Here is a 9,128-nt window from a genome sequence, read left to right as displayed (position 1 = left end):
AACTCACAATTAGCTATGACTTTCATTTAGTTCACATTAACAACATTAAAAAGACCATGAAGGGCTTTAGAGTTATAATTTTCCAAATTTATTTCATCAGGAGTCCAACTAGCAACATGTTTTGGTCTAGACACTTCATTTTCAGCAATAACCGGGGATGTCCAACCATTCACAATCATGGACTAGACTCTTTCATCTATAGACTTAAGAAAAGCATGCATCTTTGGTCTCCATGTGTAATAGTTAGGTCCTTCTAATAGGGGTGGTCTATGAGCAGATCCACCTTTAGTGAAGAAACCCTTGATGAAAAATAATTAGATGGATGCTAACACAGCAAATGACAGTGGACACACAAATAAGCAGCAGATCAAAAAATAAAAACAGAACACTAATCAGATTTTGTTCAACAAGCAGATCGCTCAGATGCACACAAAAACAAGTAAAATGGGTAAGGATCTATCGAAGCAACTAATTAGAACTTGCTCTGATACCAATTGTTGGAGTTGGGTAAACTCAATTTAATGTTTAGGTACCCATTTTAAGTGCAACAAAAGTATTACCAAGTTGATTAAGAGATTTTCAGTTTTTAACCACATCAAACATAAGTGCAAAAAGTAAAGAACACATCTATATACATGGTTCGGCTAAGTCCACTTTTAGCCTACATCCATCGGACCTTGTCCAGATTGAAGCAATCCATTAAGTTAAAAACACATTACAAGATAACGTTCAAAGTTGATCTAAGTTACAGTAAAAAGAACTCCTTGTTCAACTTTACACGTAGCACCATACTCTGAATCCTTAACATGCAACAACTCCTTGGACCTTCTTCATGCCGAGAACACACCCAATAACAGCTTGTGAAACACTAAGCTTCAAACACTGATGCCACAAACTAGCATCAGCAAAGGAACCACGTTGTAAGAGCCATCAAGTCTATGTTTGGTATGGTGAGGTTTTGGCACAAAAGGAAATGAACCTATGAACCTTAAGAGAAAGAATACTTTAAGAATTTCAAAGTACAATGAAAGAAATGTCAAAAGGTTAGACTCATACACACAAGAAAGAAGATTATAGTGCCAAGTTAGCCAACAAGAGACTGACCAATTTTTGTTCAAATAAGGAAAGTATTCCTTCTTTTGGTTTGGACCACAAAATAAATCGAGAAAGATAACTTTATTCCCTAGGACCACTTAAGGATATTATGACATATGTAAAAAGGTCCTAAAAAGCAAGAGACAAAGATAAACAATATCTTTTTCACTTTATCAGACATGTAACTCGTCCTGGGTTACAAATATTTGAAGCAAGAGTGTAAGCACAAACTGTTGTGCACACACACTCGAAACGAAACAAGACAAGACATAAGTCTAACAATCAATGTGCACGTAGAACTAATGTGCAACACATGACAAAGGAAAAGGCCAAATCTCAAGATTGACAACCAGTGTGCACACATAACTGTTGTGCACACATAACTCATAAGTTTGACAAATATGAATATTCCACAGTTATCTACACGGAATGCAATGAAATTGAGAGACATTTCCATGGGATAAGGGTAAGAAATTTTCTTAATATTTGGTTTCAGTTTGTTCAATGTGTCCAAAAGAAGGTACAATCAACGTCAATTCCATCCTTAAGCCACAAAGCTAATAAAGTCACTTATGGACTAACATCATGTGCACATTAATACATATGTATATTTGTCTCTAACGGACATCTTTTATGGTTTAAAGAAAGAGTTAATGACATGTTCCCACCCAAAAAATGATCCATTGACAAATTTATATTAATCTGCCCACTTTTTAAATATCTTTTCAATACTCAAAGCACATTTTTGTTAGTAATTTTCATTGTGAGAAATGGCAAAATGGTCAAAAATCCGTTATTAGTAAGGGTAGAATGGTCAACAAACATTTGGCCGCTAGAGAATATTGGTATTTAGCCATGCCAAAATTATTTATTTATATAATGTATGATGTTTATGAACTACAGTACAAGAAATTTGGGATATTGCTATGCAAAAATTAATTTGAAAATCATTAAATTGCTTTGCGATGGTTGTATAATGACGCAAAATAATGTGTTGGTAAGTTATCGTGAAAGGCTTGTTATAATAGACCTCTTCCGACAGAAAAATATTTTATTGAGAAATGAATTTTAGTTCAGTTGAAGCATATTGACACAAAGTCCTTACTTATGCCCCGTACATTCTTTGGTATCATCTTTTGCATCCTAAGTTTCCAAAATACATAATCCTAAGCCAAAACACCATTACATTTGAGATTTAAATTGAGATTTGGGATGCAAACTTCAAAAAAATAATACCACTATTAAGGTGTAATGTCGGTTTAAATATGTTAACGAGCTATATATATTGGGTGGGATAAATTAGTACAATGTAATTAGTAATCTAACCAAATATGAATTTCTTAATATTATTATAATTTTATACAATTTAATGCCATGCCCTAAATATCTCTTTCATTCCTTCTTTACCTTCCCGAAGCACACGGCAGGTTTGAGCCTATTCCTAATTAGGTTTACTTGAGAAAAAAAAAAATTTCAACATAGATTTTTCATTCTTATCAATAATCATGCACAATGACAAATTCACTAAAGGAATTAAGTCTCTTTTTTCTTTTTAAATCACTGAATATATATATTAAAAAATTAGAAGTTAACTAATCTATGCATCTATTCAATCTATGAAATCTCGACACATTTATTTACTTTAAAATTAACCAATCATAATAATAAGTCAATGAAAGAAAACATGTTAATAACTGGTATAGGATAACCGAGTTAAGTGGAAATGTGATCAAAGGTGACAAGACAGTCTTGAAGTCTCCTCTTCTTCACAAGGGTGATTTTTTATCTAAGCCTTTGAAGTCTACCAGTATGTAACCAATCATAATAAATAGTAAATGAACAAAGAAAAAAAAAAAAAAATTTGAAGATGAACATGTTAAGGGCTGTTATAAGATGACCGAGTCTAATCAAAATTGGACAACAAAGACAGTACAAAATTCTCCTTTTCACAATAGTGATTTCTCAATCTAAGTCTTTCAAGTCGACAAGGGTCATTAATCTACCAGTCAGTAACCGATCATAATAAATATTAAATGAAAAAAAAAAACAATTGAAAATAAACGTGTTAAGAACTGTTATAAATTATAAGATGACCGAGTCTAATCAAAATTGGACAACAAAGACAGTATTGGATTCTCCTTTACACGAGAGTGATTTCTCGATCTATGTCTTTCATGTCTGCAAGGGTAATTTCTGGATCAAAGTCTTTCAAATCTACAAAGGTGATTTCCGGATATGAGTCTTTCAAGTCCACCCGTCAGTAACTACCAGTCACGTCAAGACATTTAACACACGAAGTATACTCATGGGCCTGCAAATTCATTCTCTGGTGTGTAGGCCATTCCATTCTCAAATGAACTTTTACATGCTGTTTGGTTGGATGTTGTTATGTCTAAAATATCCGGGCTGACATAAGTTGATGTCAGCGAGCACCAATAAGAGTTAAGGAAGACTTTACACCGTTCAGAGTCTCCCACGTCGCTTAAGACAGAAAGAATATAGTTGTCAACAACCCAGCGGACTCAAGTTTTGTCTGTAAATGAATTTGGTTCGCACACCTGTCCAAACCCCATTTAGTTTAAGGATATTTCTTAAGTTTTCAGCCAATAGAAAGATACGAGAGATTTGCATGGCACCAACCCACTTGCAGAAATTTAATCATTAGCTTGAGCTTAGCAAGTATAAATTGGTAGCTCCCCCTCACAAAATCAAGATCAAACACTCTGAATTTAACAAAGAAAATAGCAAAGACACACTATGAGAAATAGACTAGCTTGATATCAAGCACCTGTAACCCAGATTGCAGTTCGAGACATGTTGTAGTCTTGGCTAATAACCAGGAATATACCAATATATAAGAAAACAATGGATGTAGAAATCACTTTAGGCATCAGAACCACTATAAAAACCCTTACTCTCTCATTTACTTTTATGTCTTTGCATGCTATTATGAGAATAGTACCTTAATCAACTTTCATAATCATTCACATGTAATTTCTAATACTCTCTTAGCACTTTGCAGTGCGATGTCATTGGTGTTAAAATCAAGCATCAACAGTAGTTTGGCACTAGAAGGAGGCCTTAAATTCACATCAGCTCTCTATCCGGTAATCTCAACTGATCAATCAATTTCATCTTCAAAGAACAACCACAAAATCTCATGGCTCGTGGTTTTGAAGCCAAGTGCATTGGCACAAATAATGAGTAGATTCCCTATAATTAGGAGACTACTCCTCTTGAAGTAGTTCCTCCTCCCTAGAACATTGCGAAGAGCATCCCCTTAACTTCCTAGGCAGATCTTGCTCTGATCTGTTACCTGGAGAAGTTCAATAATACCCTCTAAACGATGAACCAAAAGTTGGATCGTTTGGACCAAATCATGCCACCAAATTTAGACAAGGGGGTACCACCTCCAAAAACGACTGTAGGTCACTTTAAAGCATGGAAATGAGCGAAAGCTCATACCACATGCACTACAACACAAAGAACAAGGGTAAGAAAATAGTCGAGCAAGTGCCAAAAGGCTTAAAGAGGCATGCGAATATTGGTCGTGAGTAGGGGAAAAAACCCGTAGCTCAGTGACTTGGCAGTATTTCTGTAATATTCTCTCTAGCTAGTAATTCTTTAAGAGATATATGATAAAATCCACTAAATAACTTTTGAAAACATATATACATATATGTATATAATGTAAAATCCAAAAGCTCTAATTTGTTTTCATATAAATATATACACAAAATAACTAATATACTTTAATAAGTACAAAATATTCTTGGACAGTGCGGCCAAACTCCTCTGCTTACTGATGTCCCACCCAACCGTAAATCATCTAGTACCTGCAAAACAGTAAAATAACGAAGTGAGCACTAATTGTCCAGTAAGTAAACCAAACTACACTACTGTGTTTCCTCCGTTACTCATATTCTGACATTCCTTTTCTCACTTCAATCTTTTATATTATTCTTCATTCTTCATTCTTTTCTATATTCTTCATTCTTTACTAATATTCTGCATTCTTTTCTAATAATCTGCATTCTTTTCTATTGTTCTTCATTTTTTTCTATTATTCTATTTTGCTACTTACCGACGTGCAAGGACAATTAATAAAAAATGTACATCATCGAGCACATAAGAAATTCTAAATAATGCAAGTACCATAATACATATGCAAAATAATAAACTTTTTCTAAGAAATAAACTTTCTTTCTTTTCTTTTTTCTGTCTCTTATTCTGCTTCTGTTTCTTTTCTATTTTCTATTCTGGTTTGCCGATTGGACTAGGCTGAGGCATAGATTTGGAACCCTAGCCATGTGAGTGTATTCTAAAATTCTTTCTGGGTACAGTCCTCATCCACGTACACTTCTAATGGACTGCACAAATTCTGTTATTCTATTTTAAGGCCACTCACTGATGGTGGCGTGCATGTAGGAATTTTCTGCATCTCTGTCACTCACGGGTTCCCCATCGCAACAACCTTCTAACATAACATTCTATAGAAAGAGATTATATACACATTTCTAAATAAATTTCCAAGCTATGGAAATTCTACAATTGCATTCTTTAATGAATAAGCAAATATACATATTTGCATGTTATCTTAAAAAGAATCTGTAAGCCATTTTCTTTTCTTTATTTCTCTCATTCTTTGCTAACATTTTCTTTAATATTCTCACTTACCAAAACAAGGATATATATAAATAATATGCATAATATATGCATGGTCAAGCCTATTCTTTGATGTTCTTTCTAAGTTCAAGTACACAAACTTGAGAATTCATTATGGCATATTGATATGTCATGACATATTCTACCATTCTCTACTATCAACAATGCCATATCAAAGTAACACTTTAACATACAATTCTTTTCTAACTCTTTCCCAAAGTAATAAGTTTCACAATTTCTAATTCAATAACTAAAATATAATGTGCTATTCAAGGAATACTAAAGGGTCAAGTAACTTCAACCATGCTCTAAAAACCATTTATCTCATTGAACTAACATGACCAAGTGATATTCTAAATTTTGGCATAACAAAATGAACTCTTGACTACTCAAATTTACACTTGGTTAAGCCCAACATAATCTTTCTACTCCAATTATTGCCTTTCTCTAACCATTTCTTCAACAGGATTTAACCAACTCATGCATGCATTTTCTCTTTGGATTTTCATCAAATAATTCATATGCACATGCAAATACTTAGTTGGCCTCACTTCCACGTCTCTCTAAATCCACCAAAATTTGAGCAAAAACTCACTAGCTTTAGCCTTAAACCTGGCCTGTTTCAACAATTCTTCAACACTTCAAAGTTTCAACAATAATTCTCCTATAATTCCACCAAATCACCACATACTCATACGCTACTTCTCATGGCTGGAAATTTACACACCATTCAACATCAAAACAGCCAATAATTCCTACCATACAATCACATACAAACATGCAAAAATCATTCTACATAAGTAGTGCTCAAATCAAAACTAGAATTGGGTTTACATACCTTGAATGTGTACAACACTAGTGATATAAGCTCCCTTTGCTAAAATTCTCTTCCTCTTGGACCTAGATCATATAAAACCATAAGAATTTAAAATTTTAAAGTTTAATCACACACCTTGTGCTAGAATCCTACCTTTGGATGCTTAAGGATTGAAAATCTACAAAAATCTAAGCCAATCCTATGAATTCTCTTTGAGATTTGGTGAAGAAATTTGACAGAAAAAGGGGTGAGGGTGGCGTGTACAAGTGATGTGTGCAAATGCAACACCTAATTTTACCTCACTAAATTCTAATGCAAAGTCGCGTAGTAGCAAAGAGCAAGTAAGGGTCTTTCCCGTAGAGGATTTGTGAACTCAATTAATTATCTACTTCAAATGGGGTTTGTTACAAATTATAAAAACTCAATAAAAACTATCAAACTAAAATTAAACAAAGTAAAAGAAGGAAACAATCACGAAAGAGATAAATAAGAGAAACTAGATTGAATGTTTATTCGCCACCACTAGACATGAATTACATATAATAAAAGCACTCTTTAACTTCCTACCCTTTTGATAACATCAGCTCAGAAAATACCAAACGTTGATAAGTTTTATCCCTCTTTACTAAGTCGTTGGATTAGACACGGTCATAACCCAATTCCTTATTTATTAGATAACCTAGGATACGATCTCTAGATTCAAAGTAATAAAAGCATTAAGTTGCAAGAGACCTACTGAATCAAGGCTAAACTCATATGGTCGGTTTAGTTATCTTGAGTGATTACCCCCCATGTATGCAACATACACTTTACCACTATTTATTTAGGTTAATAAAGCGATTCCGTACTAAACAACCTAAATTGGCATTAATAAATTAATCCTAACTATTTAATTGCGCACTTAAACAATTAAGACGATCTATCTAAACCCTATTCACAGAGAAATAATCACATAACCAAGAGGGATCAAAGGATAAATAGATGCAGATTTTATTAATCACAAGACATGTCTAGGGTTTTAAAATCACCCTCAATCACAAAAGAATTAGTTCTTCATGAATAAATATGAGAACATCATTGTATTATTCATAACAAATAATAATAACAAAGAAGAAGAAAAGCAACATATAATGTGCTACCTACCCCTAGAACGCCTTATTCCAATTCTCTCTTATGTCCACAAAATGACCTAGACAACTATCTTTAAATCGGTCCATACCCCTCTTTCGTCCACCTAAAATCTCTTTTATTCTCATAAACACTTGCCAACTCGACCTAATCATCACCCTTGCGGGGAAGTAAGGTATCCTATCGATTACAACCTCCAACCCATACTCTTTTATAATTTATGCTTCGACAACACTGCATAATCGATATAAACTAAATATCAGCAAAAAAAGAAACCAAAACAACCAATAGGTTGCCAATTTAGGGGATATGAGTTCGAGGGCTTCAGGGAGTGGGTGTTTTTGGCTTCGAGAGGACTGGGGAAGCCAAAGCAGGCTCTATAGAGGCTGTTGTGGTAGGTTTGATGGCTAGAGATGGCTGGGGTTGGTAGGAGATGGCATAATAGGGGGGCTGCGGGCTGCCTTGCATATTGTAGGGGTGGCCATAGGCAGCTGCACGTGGACAACCTTACAATATGCAGAGCAGCCCTCCTAGTCCCCTTATTCCACTCTTTTTGCCAACAAAAGCCACCAAACTGCCACAAACAACCTCCCTATGGCCTCCATTGCCTTCCCTCGTCATCTGGAACCCAAAAACAGCCATTCCCTCGATGCCAGCCAATTGCTCGACTAAATGCCACAACACCCTAAGAACCAACACCAACTAAACATCCCCAAATTGGCACCAACAAACAATTTTTTTTTTTTTTTTTGTAAAATAGGAAGGAATGTACTTGTTCTTCCTCCTCCTCTCTGGAATTTGCATTGACGTCCTTGTCTTCAAACCCATTTACGAAGCTTACTGTCTATTCTTCTGTTGCCTACATGTCCTCTGTCGATGGAGCAACTTCACTCATCAGAAGCTCCACCAGAACCTCTTCCTCTACAACCTTTGAACAACTGTCGGACTCTAGAATTTGGAGTGGGGCTAGGTTTTCTACAGATTTGTTAATGTCAGCCATTGTTTGTTTGTGTAACTAACAGGGAAACGAAAATGCAAAGAGCAAAAGATTCACTGGAAAACATCACCAGAAATCGAACGAAAATCGCAAGAGAAGTCTAGGTTCGGTTTTGTCGGTCGTTTAAGCGATTTTGATTTTTTTTTTTTGGGGGGGGGGGGGGGGGGGGGGTGAGGTTGTTTTTAATTTTCAAAATTTAAACCAATTTCTAGTAATTATATTATTACTCATATATGTTTAAATCTATTCAGTCTAACCCTTTTTGCATGTTTAGTGATTCTAAAGTGTGTCGCGTGAGTTTTTCAAACTTCAAAAAAAATTGCAAAATAATTTCAAGGTCATTTTCTTAACTGCAAACTTGGGAGGTCATGACAGTTAAATTTCCTCTTTGATTTGGAGGAAGAGAAGTTCAAAACCTTTGCGGTT

Source organism: Pistacia vera, unplaced genomic scaffold, assembly GCF_008641045.1.
Source record: "Pistacia vera cultivar Batoury unplaced genomic scaffold, PisVer_v2 Contig121, whole genome shotgun sequence".
NCBI classification, from domain to species: Eukaryota; Viridiplantae; Streptophyta; class Magnoliopsida; order Sapindales; family Anacardiaceae; genus Pistacia; species Pistacia vera.
Note: the sequence above shows the minus strand (reverse complement) of the source record.